At 42.9% G+C, this 22,068-nt stretch overlaps 1 protein-coding gene and 1 pseudogene across 3 annotated transcripts in view; both read left to right on the forward strand.

Moving 5' to 3' along the window:
• The window catches only part of GATAD2B (GATA zinc finger domain containing 2B), a 118,241-nt gene that overhangs the window by 53,260 nt on the left and 42,913 nt on the right, over positions 1 to 22,068 (forward strand). The gene's annotated exons all lie outside the window — the stretch shown is intronic.
• Positions 14,095 to 15,612, forward strand: LOC141407126 (perilipin-2 pseudogene; annotated as a pseudogene).

Below are 22,068 nucleotides of genomic sequence, written 5' to 3' on the forward strand. Positions count from 1 at the left end.
AGTAAAAATTAATTTTATTTAATCTTGACCTTTCAGTACTTGGCTTTTGAATATTTTGTGTGATAAAATGGGAGGCACTCAAAAAACATTTCTGTTACATATTGAAGTACTGTGGTTGTCTAAGGAAAAGTACTTGTACAGTTATTTGGCTTTCCAGCTAACGAGTTGCCTTCTTCATAGAACAGCATTTTCACTTGATGAAAGAATAAGCAACAAAGTACGTTATTTAGACTTGGGTATTTGGCAGACGCTGTCTTGAAAATTTTCAAGGAAAACAACTGACTCTATTTTTGCCCAGTGATAAAATTAAAGCAAAAATGAGAATTTTGGAAAGTTTATATACTCCACCATGAGACTGTCCACTTCCCAGTTTTGTGATTTTTTTATTTTTTACATTATGTAATATGTCAACCTTTGAAAGATCTGCATGACTTGGTGAACTAGAATTTTTCAAATGACCAATATATGATGTGACAAAATCAGATTTGGGTAAGAGGTCCACTCAAAGTATAAAGTAGACCAATGTATTTTAATGTAATAATGCAAAAAGTTCATTGATAGAGTTTCAGAGTTCACATTTGCTGCTAACCTTATGTGGGATACACACATATACACAGGTTTGAGTATCCCTTATCTAAAATGCTGGAAATCAGAAGTATTTCCAATTTTGAATTTTTTTGGATTTTGGGATATTTCCGTGTACATAGTGAGGTATCATGGGGGTGAGACTCAAGCCTAAACACAAATTGATTTGTTTCATATGTACCTTAAACATACAGCTTGAAGGTAATTTTATAACAACATTTTGTGCGTAAAGCAAAGTTTTGACTGCATTTTGAACGCAAATAACTGCATTTTGGTGTGGAATTTTTTCACATTTTGAAGTACTTTGGATTTTTTCTTTTTTTTGAGAGAGTCTCGCTCTGTCGCCCAGGCTGGAGTGCGGTGGCGCGATCTCTGCTCACTGCAAGCTCAGCCTCCCGGGTTCACGTCATTCTCCTGCCTCAGCCTCCCTAGTAGCTGGGACTATAGGTGCCCGCTACCATGCCCGGCTAATTTTTTGTATTTTTTTAGTAGAGACAGGGTTTCAGTGTGTTAGCCAGAATGGTCTTGATCTCCTGACCTCAGGATCCGCCCGCCTTGGCCTCCCAAAGTGCTGGGATTACAGGCGTGAGCCACCACGCCCAGCCGGAATTTTTCTCTTTTTAGTAAAAAGTAGAGGGTGACCAGGTGCAGTGGCTCATGCCTGTAATCCCAGCACTTTGGGAGGCCAAAGCAGGTGGATCTTTTGAGGCCAGGAGTTCAAGACCAGCCTGGCCAACATGATGAAGCCCTCTCTCTACTAAAAATACAAAACATTAGCTGGGCATGGTGGCAGGCGCCTATAATCCCAGCTACTCAGAAGGCTGAGGCAGGAGAATTGCTGCTTGAATCTGGGAGGCAGTGGTTGCAGTGAGCCGAGATCGTACCTGGATGACAGAGCCAGACTCCATCTCAAAAAAAACAAAAAAAACAAAAAAAAACAAAAAAGAAGGGTAGAGACAGGGTTTTTCCATGTTGCCCCAGCTGGTCTTGAACTCCTGGGCTCAAGTGATCTGCCACCTCAGCCTCCCAAAGTGCTAGGATTATAGGCGTGAGTCACCATACCTGACCCAATTTAGATTTTCTGATTAGGGATCTTCAAGGGGTACGCACATATGCAAATACAGATATAGAAAAAGATATGGATGTTATGTGTGTATGCATACATTTTATTTCCTTTTCTGAAAGGGCCTGGAAGTAGTGACACCAGCATAGCAGTGAGCACACCTGACACCAGATCTTGGTTTCGCAACACCATTCTCCAATAAGAGGAACCAGAGCTGCTTGGAGAAATGGCTAGGGCAGATAAAAAAAGATGTTGAACCTGGAACATCATGTGGGGACCAGAAACTAATAAATTGCCAAAAAAGTGATAGGGAGCCAACTTGAAGGAGCTTTCAATGGCTAGATCTAGGACAGTTTGAAAAACAAATAATGATAGTAGATTATAACCCATGGGGTAAAATAAATATGCATAAGTTTATGCTGCTATAAATAAATATGGGAAAGAAAACAATTGTTTTCTGCAGTGAAACTCAAGTTGATAAATAGGAAAGGAATGATGGAAACATTAGGCAGATACTACAGTAGTTGTTGCAGGCAAGAATTGTCTTTTTTTTTTTTTTTTTTTGGAGACGGAGTCTCGCTCTGTTACCCAGGCTGGAATGCAATGGCACTATCTCGGCTCACTGCAATCTTCACTTCCCAGGTTCAAGTGATTCTTCCCGCTCAGCCTCTCGAGTAGCTGGGGCTACAGGCACCTACCATCATGCCTGGCTAACTTGTATTTTTGTAGAGGGGGTTTCACCATGTTGGTCAGGCTGGTCTTGAACTCTTGACCTCAGGTGTTCTGCCTACCTTGGCCTCCCAAAGTGCTGGGATTACAGGCGTGAGCCACTGTGCCCAGCAAGAATTGTCTTTGTGGCCGGGCGTGGTGGCTCAAGCCTGTAATCCCAGCACTTTGGGAGGCCGAGACGGGCGGATCACGAGGTCAGGAGATCGAGACCATCCTGGCTAACACGGTGAAACCCCGTCACTACTAAGAAATACAAAAAATTAGCTGGGCGAGGTGGCGGGCGCCTGTAGTCCCAGCTACTCCGGAGGCTGAGGCAGGAGAATGGCATAAACCCGGGAGGCGGAGCTTGCAGTGAGCTGAGATCCGGCCACTGCACTCCAGCCTGGGCGGCAGAGTGAGATTCCATCTCAAAAAAAAAAACAAAAAAAAAAGAATTGTCTTTGTATGCTAAAATTAATATGTGGAATTTTGATTGGAGATAGGATATTTACATAGTGGCGTCTAAGTATCTCTCCATCATTATCAGTGGAGAAATCTATCAGATACCACCTTAATCAAGCAATTGAGTTAACATTACCAGTAATACAACATACTGACATCATGTACTTCCTGATACGATACACTGAAAAGGGCACATTACTTCTGTGATGCTCTCACCAAAAACACATAACCTCAGTCTGATTATGAGAAAACATCAGACAGACCCAAATTGAGGTGCACTTTTCAAAAGAACTGGTCACTATTCTTCAAAAGTATCAAGGTGAAGACAGACTAAGAAACTCACAGATTGGGAGGAGACCAAGGAAGGACACATGACAACTAAATGTGGGGTTGTAGATTGTGTCCTGGATCTGAAAAGAATATTAGGAGGGGCTGGGCATGGTTGCTTATACCTCTAATCCTAGCACATTGGGAGACTGAGGCAGGTGGATCATCTGAGGTCAGGAGTTTGAGACTAACCTGGCCAGTGTGGTGCAACCCCATCTCTACTAAAAATATGAAACTAGCCAGGTATGGTGGTGCGTGCTTGTAGTCCGAGCTACTCAGGAGGCTGAAGCAGGAGAATGGCTTGAACCCAGGAGGCGGATGTTGCAGTGAGCCGAGATGGTGCCATTGCACTCCACCCTGGGTGACAGAGCAAGAATCAAAAAAAAAAAAAAAAAGTATATAGTATATATATTAGTAGGAAAACTGGTGACGTGAATAAGATCTATAGAGTAGTTAATAAACACTGTTGTTTCCCGCTTTCAATAATTGTACTGTGTTTACATGTTAACATTTAGGGGAGCAAGGTGAAGAATATTTGGGGCTTCTGTAAGTCTAAAATTATTTCAAAATTTACAAAGTTTTAAAACATAAGTTTATTAAATACTTTAAATTTTTTAAAAAAAGAACTCCTGCCTTGTGTATCTGTGTGAGACTACATCCCCTCCACCCCATCCCCCATACTTGTAACTAGAACAACATCACTGCACATTGAATGCAGAGGCAACTGTGAGAATCCAGCTGTCTACTATTGAGCCAGCCGTTAAAGAGATTTGTAAAGATATAAAACAATGCCACTTTTCTCACTAAATTGTTCTGTTATTTTGGAAAATATTTTTCATAAATAAGAATTTATGTTAACATGGAATGGGTTTGTTATTTTTAAATGAATTAATGTTTTTAAATTTTTTATTTTATTTTATTTATTTATTTTTTTGAGATGGAGTCTGACTCTGTCCATCCAGTCTAGAGTGCAGTGGCACGATCTCAGCTCAGTGCAATCTCCACCCTCCCAGGTTCGAGCAGGTCTTCTGCCTCAGCCTCCCGAGTAGCTGGGACTACAGGTGTGCAGCACCACGCCTGGCTGATTTTGTGCTTTTAAGTAGAGACAGACGGGGTTTCACCATGTTGGCCAGGCTGGTCTCAAACTCTTGACCTCAGGTGATCTGCCCACTTCGGCCTCCCAGAGTACTGGGATTATAGACATGAGCCACTGTGCCTGGCCTAAAATTTTATTTTAATTGTTTCTAATATGGCGACTCATTTTTGAGACAGAGTCTCACTTTGTCGCCAAAGATGGCGTGCGTTGACACCAAGTCGGCTCACTGCAACCTCTGTCTCCTGGATTCAAGCAGTTCTCCTGCCTCAGCCTCCTGAGTAGCTGGGATTACAGGTGCTCACCACCATGCCTGGCTAGTATTTATATTTTTAGTAGAGACAGGGTTTCATCATGTTGGCCAGGCTGGTCTTGAACTCCTGACTTCAGGTGATCCACCCACCTCAGCCTCCCAAAGTGCTGGGATTACAGGCTTACCTGAGCCACCGCACCTGGCCTCTAATATGGTGACTCTTTTAGTTATTGCTCTCTTTGGGGTCCTTGATTTTATTTATTTATTTATTTATTTAGAGACAGGGTCTTGCAAGACCCTGTCACCCAGGCTGGAGTACAGTGGTACAGTCATAGCTCACTGTATGTGACTCAGTCATTGTCCTGAGTCCAGACAATCGTCTTGCCTCAGCCTCTCAAGCAGGTGTCTTCCATAGTCATGTCAAATTATTTTCTCTGATTTGCCAAATTTATTTCTAACCTCCTGGTTCCTAACCTTGCCAGATATATTGTAGTATAATAAGCACTTTGGGGTGTGATATGTCCTGTTCGTTTCTATCATGTAAGGAGATCAGTGTAGTTTCTTTTGGTTCTATGTTGTCTAAGTCTCCTCTTAGAAATAGTTGTGTTCCCATACCACGCCGATGTGTGCTCTTCTCAAGCCCTTGTTCATACCCTTTTCCATTCTGACAGTTAATTCCAACCTCTAAGATAATCCTATAAAATGGTATATTGCAGGCCAGGCGCGGTGGCTCACGTCTGTAATCCCGGCACTTTGGGAGACTGAGGCAGGCAGATAACTAGATCAGGAGATCAAGACCATCCTGGCCAACATGGTGAAACCCTGTTTCTACTAAAAATACAAAAATTAGCTGGTGTGGTGGTGTGCATCTATAATCCCAGCTACTCAGGAGGCTGAGGCAGGAGAATCTATTGAACCTAGGAGGCAGAGATTGCAGTGACTGAGATAGTGCCACTGCACTCCAGTCTGGCGATAGAGAAAGACTCCGTCTCAAAACAAAACAAAACAAAACAAAGCAAAAGGTACATTGGAAATAGTTTCACTTCTTTGTAGCATCAAAAATGAAACCTTTTCTGTACCCATTCTGCTTTTCCTTAGAACCTTTTACCCTTTTTTTTTTTTTTTTTTTTTGATGAATTTGTTTTGCAGTTTGGTTTGTGTGTGTATAAATTCCATTAGGAAACTGAAATGGAGAGGTTACATACTTGGGAAGTGCAGAATAATTACTGGGGTTGATTGATAATAGGAAACATTAGATAGCTTGGAACGAGCTCAGCCATCTGGTTTGCATTACGGCAGGTTGGAGATGATGCAAGACCATTGCTCTGTGATTTTTGCCAGAAACTGAAAGTGCATTTTGTTTACAGTTTAGAAGACAAATCGTCTTTCACTCACCTGTACAGTTGTAAGTAGAGGACACAGACCCACTAATCTCAGAAGCCTGGTTGAGAAATAATTTATTTGGATCATTATTTGCTCTTTTAAAATATATGAATTGTCACTAGAGAATATAGCTAGGCTGTTACTGGATTAGCTATACTTATAACATTCTCACCTCTCTTTTTTTTTTTTTTTGAGACGGAGTCTCGCTCTGTCGCCCAGGCTGGAGTGCAGTGGCCGGATCTCAGCTCACTGCAAGCTCCGCCTCCTGGGTTTACGCATTCTCCTGCCTCAGCCTCCCGAGTAGCTGGGACTACAGGCGTCCGCCACCTCGCCCGGCTAGATTTTTGTATTTTTTAGTAGAGACGGGGTTTCACCGTGTTAGCCAGGATGGTCTCGATCTCCTGACCTCGTGATCCGCCCGTCTCGGCCTCCCAAAGTGCTGGGATTACAGGCTTGAGCCACCGTGCCCGGCCTGAAGATTTTAATATGTATCTATTTTTAATCGTTTAGAAGCAATTTGGAGACAGGCGTCCTTTTCAGTTAAAGTTCTGAGACTCCTTATATATGGATCCTTTTCTGTTAATCTTAGGTTACCCTTTCTTCCAACTTACTCTCAGCTTTAAGCTTGCTGCCTGAAGCAACTCCATACATTTTCTCTCCTCTGCCTAGCTCCTCTTTTTAGAGTATGTTTGCAGGAGACAGAGAGACCTTTAAAGCCAGGAGTTCATTCAACAAGAAATGTTTTGAGTGCCTGTTTATATACAGGTTAGGTGAAAAAGTTAAGAAAATGGGCTGGGCCCTGTGGTTTATGACTGTAATCCCAGCACTTTGGGAGGCCACGATGAGAGGATCACTTGAGGTTAGGAGTTCAAGAGCAGCCTGAGCAACATAGTAAGACCCCTCTCTACCAAAAATTAGCCATGTGTGGTGGCATGCACCTGTAATACCAGCTACTTGGGAGGCTGAGGCCAGAGGATCACTTGAGTCCAGGAGTTGGAGATGGCAGTGAACTATGATTGTGCCACTGCACTCCAGCCTGAGTGACAGAAAGAGACCTTGTCTCTTAAAAAAAATTTTTTTTTAAGTAGATAAGAAAATGAATTTTAACTACCGGGGCAGTGAGTCATGCCTGGAATCTTAATGTTTTGGGAAGCCAAGGTGGGAGGATCGCCTGAGGCTAGAAGTTTGAGACCAGCCTGGGTAACATAGCAAGACCCAATCTCTGCAAAAAAAATTAAAATTAGCTGGTTGAGGTGGCACACACCTGTAGTCCTAGCTCCTCGGGAAGCTAAGTTGGAAGGATTGCCTAAGCCTAGGAGTTCAAGGTTACAGGAAATTTTGATTGCACCACTGCACTCCAGCCTAGGTGACAGAGTAAGACCCCGTCTCTTGGAAGAAAAAGGAAAGAAAATAGTTTAACTACATACCATTCCTGACTTCTGGGTGCTCACAGTTTTCTGTGGGAAATAGACAAGTAATTCAGTAATAAGACACAGAAAATGACGTTCCCAAAATTCCTTGACAGGCCAGGCGTGGTGGCTGACACCTGTAATCCTAGCACTTTGGGAGGCCGAGGCAGGTGGATTACTTAAGGTCAGGAGTTCAAGACCAGTCTGGCCAACATGGTGGAACCCTGTCTCTACTAACAACATAAAAATTAGCTGGACATGGTGGGCACACCTGTAATCCCAGCTACTTGGGAGGCTGAGGCAGGAGAATGGCTTGAACCTGGGGCAGAGGTTCCAGTGAGCTGAGATCCCGCCACTACACTCCAGTCTGGGCAACAGAGCAAGACTCTGTCTCATTAAAAAAAAAAAACAACAGAAAAGAAAAGAAAATTCCTTGACAGCACAAAGAAAGGAAAAATTGCCTGGAGGAATGGAGAAGTTTTCATAGGGATGACCATCTAATTTACTCTCCAAACTAGGACACTATTAAAGGTGAAAGGAACATTGTTATCATCATGAGAGGATAAATTGGGACATGTCCTATACAAACTAGGACATATTATTAGTCTATTCATAAAAGTAATGTCTTTGTATGGTTGGTTTTTTTTGTTTGTGTTTTTGAGACAGAGTCTCGCTGTTGCCCAGGCTGGAGTGGAATGGTGCAGTCTCAGCTCACTGCAGCCTCCACCTCCTGGGTTCAAGTGATTCTCCTGTCTCAGCCTCCCAAGCAGCTGGGATTACAGGCCCATGCCACTACATCTGGCTAATTTTTGTATTTTTAGTAGAGACAGGGTGTCACCATGTTGGCCAGGCTGGTCTCGAACTCCTCACCTCAGGTGATCCATCCACCTCGGTCTCCCAAAGTGCTGGGGTTATAGGCGTGAGCCACCTTGCCCAGCCTTGCATGGTCTTTTTTTTTTTTTTTTTTTTTTTTTTGAGACAAAGTCTTGCTGCCCCCCAGGCTGAAGTGCAGTGCTGAAATCATGGCTCACTGCAGACTAGATCCCCCGAGCTCAAGCAATCCTCCCACCCCAGCTTCCTGAGTAGCTGGAACTACAGGCACACTCCACCACACCTGCCTGATTTCTATTTGTATTTTTAGTAGAGATGGAATCTTGCTATGTTGCCCAGGCTGGTCTTGGACTCCTGAGCTCAATCAGTCCTACATACCTTGGCCTCCCAAAGTGCTGCGAGCCACCGCACCCTGTATAGTCTTAAAGTACCACCCTCCGTCTTGGATTTAGCACTTCATCTGTACCTTTTTACTGTTGATTGCACAGGCTAAGTGCTATCCTGTCTCAAGCAACATTCTTGCTGTGACCACTACTTGTTACCTTCTCTCCCCAGATATTTGCCTTTAATTCAGGACTGCCCTTAATTCAGGACTTGCTCAAATGTTATTTTTTTCTGACAGGACTTTACTGACCATACTTTTAAGAGTAGTCTCTTCCCCTACCCTAACACCACTCCGACCCATTTTAATGTCTAATTTTTTAAATGATATTTACAAATACATAACATACATATATACCCACATACATATACAATTTGGTTGTTTCTCTCTTTTTTCTTTTTTGGAGATAGGGTCTTGCCTTGTCACCTAGGCTAGAGTGCAGTGATACAATCATGCTCACTTCGGCCTTTACATAGACCCAAATGATGCTCACGCCTCAGCCTCCCGAGTAGCTGGGGCTTTGTTTGGTTTTGAGACATGGTCTCGCTCTGTTCCCCAGACTGGAATTCAGTGGCATGATCTCGGCTCACCGCAGCCTTGACCTCCTGAGCTCAAGTGATCCTCCCACCTCAGCCTTCTAGGTTGCTGGGACCACAGGTGCATGCCACCATCCTGTGATAATTTTGTATTTTTTGTAGAGATGGGGTTTTGCCATGTTGCCCAGGCTAGTCTTGAACTCTTGTGTTTTTTGTGGACATGGGGTTTTGCCATATTGCCCAGGCTGGTCTTGAACTCTTGCCCATCTTGGCCTCCCAAAGTGCTGGGATTACAGGTGTGAGCCATCATGCCCCCAGCCTGATTTCTGAGTTTTTAACTCAATAAAGGGAATGATGACGTCTTTATTATAAATATGGACTATAAGAAGAGAAGTAAGGTAGATTAGAAGGAAGGATATTCCGTCACTTTCCTGTAACTCACCAGACAGAAGAAAGAACAACCTTCTAGGAAGGGGGAAGAAATCAGAACTATCTAGTTTGAGACCTTGATCCTATTCTTTTATTTATTTATTTTTATTTTTTTTGAGGCGGAGTCTCGTTCTGTCGCCCAGGCTGGAGTGCAGTGGCCAGATCTCAGCTCACTGCAAGCTCCACCTCCTGGGTTTACGCCATTCTCCTGCCTCAGCCTCCCGAGTAGCTGGGACTACAGGCGCCCGCCACCTCGCCCGGCTAGTTTTTTGTATTTTTAGTAGAGACGGGGTTTCACCGTGTTAGCCAGGATGGTCTCGATCTCCTGACCTCGTGATCCGCCCGTCTCGGCCTCCCAAAGTGCTGGGATTACAGGCTTGAGCCACCGCGCCCGGCTGATCCTATTCTTGAAGTCAGCCATGTTTTAACATTCTTGTTACTGGGCCTCTTCTCTATTTGAGAGCAATTGCTTCTCCAGATTTCTCCAGTTACTATATTATCCTTGTATTCACTGTCAAATTACTTGTATTTCTTACAATACTAGGTAGGTGCTTCAAAACTGAATGATTTCAAAAGAGTCTTCACTTGACCTCTTCAGTGAGATGGAAGTTCTTATTGCTTCTAGTCTTCTTTCTGTATTGTTGGATTATCTAATTCAGAGTTTTAAAAAACATTACATAGGGGTGAACAGGTCTTGGACCTCTGGCTGATTGATGTCTCCTGTGACAGAAGGCAAACTACAAAGGAGCTCTTCTTCACATGTAAGAATGGGTGATGATTTCAGCACTTAACTGATTATAAATATCTTAAGGACTTATGTTCTGGGACCATTCCAGAGACATCTCTCTCTCCTTTTTTATCTCCCACTTTCTGACTTGATAAGGGGACTATAGTGAATATAGTGACTAACTTTTACATATTTTATCAACGTGAAAAGTTTATGAGGTGCCACTAATTTTATTAGTGCCTACAGTAGAAAAGGGCATCCGTTTTCTATGAAGGGACACGATATCAAAGGCAAGTCATAATTACACACAAGCACACACACACTCTCTCTCTCTTTCTCTCTCTCTCTCTCTCTTTCTTTTTGGTTAGTTGGTTTATTTATTAGAGGTGGGATCTCTCTATGTTGCCCAGGCCAATCTTTATTTATTTATTTTTTTTTTTTTTGAGACGGAGTCTCGCTCTGTCGCCCAGGCTGGAGTGCAGTGGCGCGATCTCGGCTCACTGCAAGCTCCGCCTCCCGGGTTCACGCCATTCTCCTGCCTCAGCCTCCCGAGTAGCTGGGACTACAGGCGCCCACAACCGCGCCCAGCTAATTTTTTGTATTTTTAGTAGAGACGGGGTTTCACCGTGGTCTCGATCTCCTGACCTTGTGATCCGCCCGCCTCTGCCTCCCAAAGTGCTGGGATTACAGGCATGAGCCACCGCGCCCGGCCTGCCCAGGCCAATCTTGAACTCTTGGCCTCAAGTGATCCTTCCACCTCTGCTTCCCAAAGTGCTGGGATTACAGGTGTGCACCACCGTGCTCAGTAGACATTTTTAGAAAAAGGAATCCATTGTGTTCAGCTTATTTGTTTTAAGTTTTTTAATCTTAAAGTTCTAAATGTTTTAGTTTTTAAATATAAAAAAATTGAGAATATTTAAGCATACAGAAAAATAGGGTAGTACAAGCAACAGCTATGTAACTACCATCTTGTCAGCAGTGAATATTTTGCCGTATTTGCTTGGCACGTATCAGTATGCCATTGATATATAGCATAAACATTTTTTCTAAACCACTTCTAAGTAAGTTTTAGACTTTTACCTCTAAATACTTAAGATTGCTGTGGTAGGCAAAATAATGCCCCTTCTCCCAAGATGTCTACACCCCAGCCCCCATAACCTGAGAATATGTTCCATTTCATGGCAACAGAGAATTAAGATAGTAGATGGAGGCCGGGCGCCGTGGCTCATGCCTGTAATCCCAGCACTTTGGGAGGCTGAGGCGGGTGGATCACGAGGTCAGGAGATTGAGACCATCGTGGCTAACATAGTGAAACCCCGTCTCTACTAAAAAAAATGCAAAACATTAGCCGGGCATGGCAGTGGGCACCTGTAGTCCCAGCCACTTGGGAGGCTGAGGTAGGAGAATGGTGTGAACCCAGGAGGCGGAGCTTGCAGTGAGCCAGGATCGCGCCACTGCACTCCAGCCTGGGCGACTGTGTGAGACTCTGTCTCAAAAAAAAAAACAAAGATAGTAGACGGAATTAAGGTTACTAATCAGTTGACCTTAAAATATGGAATTTAGTCTAGATTATCCAGGTGGGCCCAATATAATCATAAGGGTCCTAAAATGGAAAAGGGGAGCAGAAGAGTGTCAGCGAGATGGCAGTCAGAGTACGTAGGCCTGAGATTTGAAGATGAAGGAAGTGGCCATGAACCCAGCAAAGTAGATTGTCTCTAGCAGGTAACAGCAAGACAATGGATTTTCTTCTAGAAACTCCAGAAGAAATGTAGGAGCTGACTAGGCACGGTGACTCATGCCTGTAATCCTAGCACTTTGGGAGGCCAAGGCAGGTGGATCACTTGAGGCCAGGAGTTGGAGACCAACCTGGGCAATGTGGCGAAATCCCATCTCTACAAAAAATACAAAAATTACAAAAATTAGCTGAGCGTGGTGATGCACAGCTGTAATCCCAGCTACTTCCAGTCCCCAGAGGTTGAGGTGGGAGAATCGCTTGAGCTGCAGAAGGCAGAGGTTGCAGTGAGCCAAGATTGTGCCACTGCACTCCAGCCCAGGTGACAGAGCCAGACTCTTATCTAAAAAATAAATAAATAAATAAGTAGGAGCCATACCCATGCCTTGAATTTAGCATAATGAGACCCGTTTTAGACTTAATGACTTTCTGAGTGAAAGGTAATAACGTTTGTATTGTGTTTAAGCCACTAAATTTGTGGTAATTTATTATAGCAGCCATAGAAAATTAATAGTAGACTGGGCTCGTGCCTGTAATCCCAGCACTTTGGGAGGTGGAAGGTGGGTGGATCACTAAGGTCAGGAGTTTGAGACCTACCTGACCAACATAGGAAAATCCTGTCTCTACTAAAAATACAAAAATTAGCCGGGTGTGGGGACACATGTCTGTAATCCTGGCTACTCGGGAGGCTGAGGTAGGAGAATCACTTGAACCCAGGAGGCAGAAGTTACAGTGAGCCAAGATCTTGCCAGTGCACTTCAGTCTGGGCAACAGAGCAAGACTCTGTCTCGGGAAAAAAAAGAAAAAGAAAAGAAAAAAGAAAACGAATGGTACAGTTACATCTCAAAAAAAATACGGACAATCTCCTGTTCAACCACAATACTATTATAACCAACAAGATTAATAATAATTCCCTAATATTATTTAATACTGAGTCCATTTGAAAATTTACCCAGTTCCCCATAATATCTTTTGTAGTTGTGTTTAAACCAAGATTCAATCAAAGATTATACATTATATTTGGTTATGTCTCTAAGTCTCTCAACCTAGGACAGTCTGTATCACCACCTCTTTTTTTTGATATCACCTGTTTTGAAGAGACAACGCTTATTGATTTGAAATAGGTTCCACATTATAGATTTGTCAGATTGTTTCCATGTTGTCTCAGTGCCTGCAGTGAAAAGTTTGATCCCTAGGGTAAGGTAACAACAAGATTGTTCCATTGTTAAGATGTGTTTTTCCTTTTGCATTTAATCGTCTGTGGAGTTATTTTATTTAAACTGAACTAGTTCTTATGAAAATAAATGTTAAACTTCCAGACCAGCATATTTTATAATGCCAGGATAACAGACCATATAACCTAAAACCCTTATGCTATTCCATTACAAAACACCTAGTAATGCCGGATGAAATGTAACAACTATTTTTAAATTTTTAAACAAATGTTTAAAAATGCATAGCTAGCTAAGCCTGAAAGAATTAAGGAAAATTCTCAGGGACTGCAGATGAAAGAGGAACTGAAAATGAGCAGTATGCATGTGACTTAATGCTGTGGTATTTCTGGGTGCTTTGCCTAGTCTCAGTTACCTAAAGGCTTGATTTTAATGTCCATGAGCCTTAGGCCTGTATGGAACAGTTAGAAATGCAAATCTGTATATAAAGCAGGGAGCCTTAAAGGTTCATACTCAAGAGAAAGGAAGGGACCACAGAAAATTCCATCTACTGTTTGAGGAAACAAGGAAACTTTTGTGTCTCTGGCTGGGGGTAGATGGGAATGTCTCCTGAAAATTTATGTTTGGACTCAAGAATACACAATAAGGAAAGGATCAATAGGGCAAGGGTGGTCCCTCCAACAAATGGTGCTGGGAAAACTGGATATCCACAGCAAAATAATGAAATTTATCTTGTACTGTACACAAAAATCAACTCAAAATGGATTAAAGAGTTAAACATAAGACCTGAAACTATAAAACTCATAAGAAGAAAACAGGGAAAAAGCATTATGACATTGGTCTTGGCAATGATTTCGTGGATATGACATCAAAAACACAGGCAACAAAAGCAAGTGGAACTGCATCAACCTAAAAAGCTTCTGCATGGCAAAGGAAACGGCAGAATGGAAAGGCAGTCTACAAAATGCGAGGAAATGTTTGTGAACCATGTATTTGATAAGGGGTTAATCTCCAACATATGTAAAAAACTCATACAACTCAGTAGCAAAAAAAAAAAAAGGGCCTAAAAATAGGCCCTTTGCTGCCGTCCGTCAATTTATTTCTCCAGGAAGAAAAATGGCATCTGTTGCAGTTGATCCACACCACCCAAGTGTCGTGACTTGGGTGGTCACCCTGCCCTTGGTGAGTTCCATGTATGACCCCATGTCCTCAGCCCATGTCAGTACAAAGGACCAGTGTCCCTACTTGAAGTCTGTGTGTGAGATGGCAAAGAAGGGCGTGAAGACCATCACCTCGGTGGCCATGTCCAGTGCTCTGCCCGTCATCCGGAAGCTAGAGCTGCAGATTGCAGTTTTGCCAGTATCTATGCCTGTAAGGAGCTAGACAGGATTGAGGAAAGACTGCTTATTCTGAATCAGCATCAGCTCAGGTTATTGCCAATGCCAAAGGTGCTGTGACGACTACTGTAACTGGATTCATCACAGGGGTAATGGACAGGACCAAAGGGGTAGTGACTGGCACTGTGGAGACCAAGTCTGTGTCAGTAGCAGCATTAACACAGGCTTGGGAAGTCAGATGATGCAGCTCGTGAGCAGTGGCATAGAAAATGCACCACCAAATCAGAGCTCTTGGTAGGACAGTACCTCCCTCTCACTGAGGAAGAGCTAGAAAAAGAAGCAAAAAAAGTTGAAGGATATGATACAGTTCAGAAGCCAAGTTGTTACGTTAGACTGGGATCCCTGTCTACCAAGCTTTACTCCGTGTCTACCAAACTTCACTTCCTACCAGCAGGCTCTCAGCAGGGTTAAAGAAGCTAAGCAGAAAAGCCAAGAGACCATTTCTCAGCTCCATTCTACTGTTCACTTCATTGAAATTGCCAGAAAGAGTGTGCATAGTGCCAATCAGAAAATTCAGGATGCTCATGATAAGCTCTACCTCTCGGGTGGAGTGGATAAGGAGTATTGGATACCGTGATACTGATGAGTCCCACTGTGCTGAGCACATTGAGTCACATCCTTTTGCTGTTGCCCACAACTTGACTTAGCAGCTCCAGACCACATGCCATACCCTTCTGCCCAACATCAACGGATTGCCACAGAACATCTAAGGTCAGGCCAAGCACATGGGGGTGATGGCAGGTGACATCTACTCAGTGTTCCACAATACTGCCTCCTTTAAGGAAGTGTCTGACAGCCTCCTCGGAATCTTTAAATGACTTGATGGGTTATCTTGTTAATGACATGCCCCTCAACTGGCTGGTTAGGTCCCTTTTACCCTCAGCTGACTGAGTCTCAGAATGCTTAGGACCAAGGTGTGGAGATGGACAAGAGCAGCCAGGAGGCTCAGTGATCTGAGCACAAAACTAATTAAACCTGCCCCTGTCACCAGCGCATGATGTGGCCAGCCAGTTAACACCTTTTGTTATGTTGAAATTAACCTGCTAGGCAACCCTAAATTGGGAAGCAAGTAGCTAGTAAAAAGGTCCTCAATTATAGTTATTTCCAACTGGATTAAGAGCTTTAAAGTTTCTGGCATTAGCAGATGATTTCTGTTCACCTGGTAAGAAAAGAATGCTAGGCTTGTTAGAGCCTAGCCAGAACTCATAAAAAATTCGAGTGCACTTAGTTCTCATTCTGTGGCCATTGTGTTACTCTCTGTTACCATTTGTGTTGAACAAAAACATCTTCATGCGGGCTGGGTGTCTGCTCTGGTATGATTTGAGCAGGACTCTTTACTGATTTATCTCATGATTGCTTGTACAACTTGATTTTAGTTTTTTATTTCTCAAATAGGAATACTACCTTTGAATTCAATATAATTCACTGTAAGATTTAACAACAAAAAGTGGACCAAGGACCTGAATAGACATTCTCCAAAGAAGACATAAAAGTGGCCAAGTATATATGAAAAATTGCTCAACATTGCTAATCATCAGAGAAGTACATATCAAAACCACAATGAAATATCACCTCACACCTGTCAATGTCAAGATGCCTATTTTTTTTTAATTGACAAGGGAGTGAAGAAGGTGAAACCCTTGCACACTGTTGGTGGGAATGCAAAATGGTACAAGAAGCCACTATGGAAAACATGGAGGTTCCTTGACATATTAAATATAGAAGTACCAGATGGTCCAGCAATCGTGCTTCTAGATTTCCAAAATAATAAAATCAGGATCCCTAAGAGATATTAGCACTCCCACATGTGACAACATGGATGAAGCTTGAGGACATTATGCTAAGGGAAATAAGACAGTCACAGAAAGACAAATAACTGTGTGAGTCTACTTATGTGAGGTATCTAAAGTAGTCAGATTCATAGGTTGACAGTTAAATGGTGGTTGCCAAAGGCTGAGGGGGAGGAGAAATTGGGGAGTTGCTAAACAGTGTATGTAAAATTAATGTCAAGCAGGAGGAAAAAGCTCTAGAGATCTGCCATACAACACTGTATCTATAGTCAACATTAATCAACATTAATGTATTGTACACTTGAAAATTTAAGAGGGTAGGCCGGGCGCGGTGGCTCAAGCCTGTAATCCCAGCACTTTGGGAGGCCGAGACGGGCGGATCACGAGGCCAGGAGATCGAGAGACGATCCCGGCTAACACGGTGAAACCCCGTCTCTACTAAAAAATACAAAAAAAAAAAACTAGCCAGGCGAGGTGGCGGGCGCCTGTAGTCCCAGCTACTCGGGAGGCTGAGGCAGGAGAACGGCGTAAACCCGGGAGGCGGAGCTTGCAGTGAGGCTGAGGCAGGAGAACGGCGTAAACCCGGGAGGCGGAGCTTGCAGTGAGCTGAGATCCGGCCACTGCACTCCAGCCTGGGTGACAGAGCAAGACTCCGTCTCAAAAAAAAAAAAAGAAAATTTAAGAGGGTAGATCTTGTGTTAAGTGTTCTTATCATAATAAAACGAATTTTTTTTTTTTTTTTTTTGAGATGGAATCTTGCTCTGTCACCCAGGCTGTAGTGTAGTGGCGCGTTCCTGGTTCACTGCAACCTCCGCCTCCCGGGTTCAAGCAATTCTCCTGCTGCAGCTTCCTGAGTAGCTGGGATTATAGGCACATGCCACCACGCCTGGCTAATTTTTGTTATGTTGAAATTAACCTGCTAGGCAACCCTAAATTGCCTAAATTGCTGGAGTTCAAGACCAACATAGGCAACATGGTGAAACCCCACCTCTGCTAAAAATGTAAAACATTAGCTGGGTGAGGTGGCACATGTCTGTAATCCCAGCTACTCAGGAGGCTGAGGCAGGGGAATCGCTTGAACCCGGGAGGTGGAGGTTGCAGTGAGCTGAGATCACACCATTACATTCCAGCCTGGGCGGCAGAATGAGACTCCATCTCAAAAAAAAAAAAAAAAAAAAAGGATTAAATATAAACATTTTGGAAAAAAAAGAAAAAAATACTTTGGAGGAGGAGACATTTGAAAAAGAATCAAATAGAAAATCTAGAAATGCTAAAGAATATTTTGTAAATATTTTGTTTTGTCTTTGAGACAGAGTCTTGCTCTGTTGCCCAGGCTGGAGTGCAGTGGCATGATCTTAGCTCTCTGCCCTCTCCACCTCCTGGGTGCAGCCTCTGGAGTAGCCGGGACTACAGGGATGCGCCACCATGTCCAGCTAATTTTTTTTTTTTTTTTTGGTAGAGATGGGGTTTTGCCATGTCTCCCAGGTTGGTCTTGAACTTCTGGACTGAAGCCGTCCACCTGCCTCAGCATAGCCAAAGTGCTGAGATTACAGGCATGAGCCTGTAATCAAGAATATGGTCTTTTATCAGCACATATTTTATCTAGTAAATATTGTAGGCCAGGCACTGAATAAAATAGAAACCTCTCCTAAGGAGTGCTTACATTTTATTGAATGGGAAATAGATGAACAAATAGAATATGTCAGATGATAATAATTACTGTGAAGGAGAGTAACATGTCTGGTGCCTGGGCTGAAATGACTCAAAAAGCAGAGGAGTGCCAACTCGGTGTCTATTGTGGTCTCTCCCTGAGGCTTGGCTTTTTTCACAGCATGGCAGCCTTGGGGTAGTGAAACTTCTTAGTAGCTCAGGGCTCCAGATTTGAGTATTTCAGTAAATAAGAGAGAAGCTGCATTGTTTTTTACAACTCAGTTGCAGAAATCGCACAGCAACTGGTTGAAACAGTCAGACCCCATTCCCCAACTCCCAGCCAGATTCAAGAGAAGAGAAGAAGACATAGACTCTGCCTCTTGATGTGAGGAGTCAGGCTTTTTTTGTTTGTTTTTGAGATGGAGTCTTGCTCTGTTGTCCAGGCTGGAGTGCAGTGGTGCGATCTCAACTCACTGCAGCCTCTGCCTCCTGGGTTCAAGCTGTTCTCCTGCCTCAGCCTCCTGAGTAGTTGGGATCACAGGCGGCCACCACCATACTGCCTAATTTTTATATTTTTAGTAGAGACAGGGTTTCATTATGTTGGCCAGGCTGGTCTTGAACTCCTGACCTCAGGTGATCCACCCACGTCAGCCTCCCAAAGTGCTGAGATTACAGGCATGAGCCCCCGTGCCTGGGCCTGATTTGAGGAGTTTTGAAGAATTTTAGGGGGACAGTGTTTTTAAACTGCGACAGATGCCATTTAAGCATTTTGAGCAAAGGAGTATTATAATCTTAAATTTTAGAAAGATCACTGTGATTTCTCTATCGGACATAGACTGAAAGAGTAACAGTAGAAACAGAGTTAAAAAGAATTACTGGTAAAACCCATCTCTACTAAAAGTGCAAAAATTGGCTGGGCATGGTGGTGCATGCCTGTAATCCCAGCTACTTGGGAGGCTGAGGCAGGAGAATCGCTTGAAACCGGAAGGCGGAGGTTGCAGTGAGCCAAGATCGTGCCACTGCACTGCAGCCTGGGTGATGTCTCAAACAAAGGAAAAAAAAAATCAAATTTAAAATACATTTGGAAGGTGATGCTGATAGCGTTTGCAGATAGAATGCATGTGGGTATGAGAAAGAGGAACTAAGAATGACTCCAAGTGTTTAGTTTGAATGGTGGTGTCATTTGCTAAGATGTGTAACAATAGGGGAAGAAACAGTTTTGGACATAAGATTATAAAATGCTTATTAGATATCTGCTATCGTTTGAATGTTTGTCCCTCCAAAATTCATGTTGAAATTTAATTGACATTGTAATAATATTAAGAAGTGGGACCTTTAAGAAGTGATTAAGTTGTTAGGGCTTTACCCTCATGGGTGGGATTAATGTTATAGAAGGGCACCTTCTCTTTGCCCATCTGCTGTGTTATTAGACAGCAAGAAGGTCTTCACCACATGCCAGCACCTTGATGTTAGGCTTCCCAACTTCTGGAACTGTATGCCAATAAATAGCCAATAAACTTCTGGTCTTTATAAAGTACCAAAAGCTGGGTACAGTGACATACACCCATAGCCCCAGCTACCTGGGATGCTAAGGTAGGAGGATCATTTGAGCTCAAGGAATTTGGCAACATGAAGAAACTCCATCTCTAAACAAAACAGAACACACACTCCCACACACCCCTATGTAAATTACCCAGTCTGTAGGGGGTTTTTTGTTTGTTTTTTGTTTTGTTTTGAGATGAGTCTTGCTGTTGCCCAGGCCAGAGTGCAGTGGCGCGATCTTGGTTCACTGCAACCTCTGCCTCCCGGGTTCAAGCAATGCTATGCCTCAGCCTTCTGAGTAGCTGGGATTACAGGCACCCACCACCACACCTGGCTAGTTTTTTTGTATTTTTAGTAGGGACAGGGTTTCACCATCTTGCCAGGCTGGTCTTGAACTCTTGACGTCATGATCCCCCTGCCTCAGCCTTCCAAAGTACTTGGATCACAGGCATTAGCCACCACACAAAATGGACTAAGACAACATCCAAATGGAGATGTTAGTTAGGTAACTGACTATATAAAGAGAGTTTTGGAGGAGAATGACAGCTAGGAATATCAATTTGAGAATTAGTATATAAATGCTATTTAAAGCCATGGGAACACTCCATTTTTACAGTTAGAAGATAGAAAGATGAATAAAAACTAATGAAGAAGACTAAGAATAAAGGATCATGAGTGTAGAATAAGACCCAGAGATGTGAAGTCCCGAAAGCCAAGTGAAGAATGCAGTTCAAGAAGGAAGGAAGATTGAATTTATAAAATGCAGCTGAAAGTTCAAATAAGGATTGATAAATACATAATTATTGGACTTGGCAACATGAAGGTAATTAGTGACCTGGAAAAAATAATCTCTTTAAATTGAGGGAATAAAACCTGAACTGAAGTGGTTTTAATCCAGAAGAAAGAGACGACAAGTATAGGTAACTCTTGAGGAATTTTGCTATAGAAGGGTTCAGGGACATGGAGCAGTGACTGGAATACGACAGGAAGTCATGGGAAGAATTTTCTAAGGTGTAAGAAATACTATACCAAGTTGGTATGGTGATGGGGTGATTCTCAACACTGGCTAAATAATAGAACTAACTGGGGAATTTGTTAAAGGATAGCTGCATGAGTTCAATGGCAGACTGATTAAATCAGAATCTTTGGGAATTGGACCGTGATATCAGTATGTTTGTTTGTTTTACAGTTATTTAGATGATTCTAATATGCATCCAAAGTTGATCTGCTTTGAAGTAGATCAGTAAAATTAACTCGTTATATAAACAGTATATCCAACACAGTTGAAAATTAGGAACAATAGAAATTACACAGAATGCAGCATAGGAATATTAAAAACGGAAAATACGAAAAAAGAGATGAGACATGAAGACTAGAGTGAGATGGTCCAAGATATATCTCATGGGAGTTCTAAGGTAGGGTAGAGAAAATGGAGAGTAGCAACATTCAAAGAGATAATAGCAGAAAATTTCACATAATTTCTAAGTATGAATCTTCAAGGAAAAAAAATAGTGAATCCTGAAAGAATAACACTAAAGACAAAGATCTTACGAAAGCAGCCAAATAGATTACTGCAAAGGAATGAAAATTAGACTCAGGCCAGGCTCTGTGATTCATGCCTGTAATCTCAGTGCTTTGGGAGGCCTAAAGAGGAGGATCACTTGAGTTCAGGAGTGAGGCTGCAGTAAGCTATGATTTTACCAGTGCGCTTCAGGCCGGGTGACAGAGGGAGACTCAGTCTCAAAAAGATGTGGTCTTTCTTAGTTATCCACAGAAGTGTGTCTAGTTACTCAGCTGTAAGCATTCTGAGGTCAGGGACTAAATACAACAATTAAGTACAATGTTGCAAAAACACTGACATTAAAAATAGAAGTTCCAGGCCAGGCACAATGGGTCACACCTGTAATCCCATCTGTGATCCCAGCACTTTGGGAGGCTGAGGCAGGCAGATCACTTGAGGCCAGGAGTTCGAGACCAGTCTGGCCAACATGGCGAAACCCTGTCTCCACTAAAAATACAAAAGCCAGGCGTGGTGGTGCATGTCTGTAGGCTCAGTTACTTGGGAGGCTGAGGCACAAGAATCACTTGAAACCAGGAAGCAGAGGTTGCAGTGAGCCAGGAGATTGTGACATTGCACTCCAGCCTGGGTGACAGAGCAATACTCTGTCAAAATAAAATAAAATAGCTTTGACTGTAACACACTAATGATGACTAATTCATTGGAACTAAAAATAAGATAGGACTGAAATAAAAAATAAAAATTTAATAGAAGGCATAAAAGAGCAAGAAGGGCCAGGTGCAGTGGCTCACGCCTGTAATCCCAGCACTTTGGGAGGCCGAGGCAGGTGAATCACGAGGTCAGGAGTTTGAGACCAGCCTGGCCAACATGGTGAAACCCCGTCTCTGCTAAAAATACAAAAATTAGCCAGGAGTGGTGGCGGATACCTGTAATCCCAGCTACTCGGGAGGTTGAAGCAGAGAATTGCTTGAACCCAGGAGGCGGAGGTTGCAGTGAGCCGAGATCACGCCACTGCATTCCAGCCTGGGTGACAGAATGAGACTCCATCTCAAAAAAAAAAAAAAAAAGTAAAGAACAA

This window comes from Macaca fascicularis, chromosome 1 (assembly GCF_037993035.2).
Source record: "Macaca fascicularis isolate 582-1 chromosome 1, T2T-MFA8v1.1".
In the NCBI taxonomy this organism is placed as follows: Eukaryota; Metazoa; Chordata; class Mammalia; order Primates; family Cercopithecidae; genus Macaca; species Macaca fascicularis.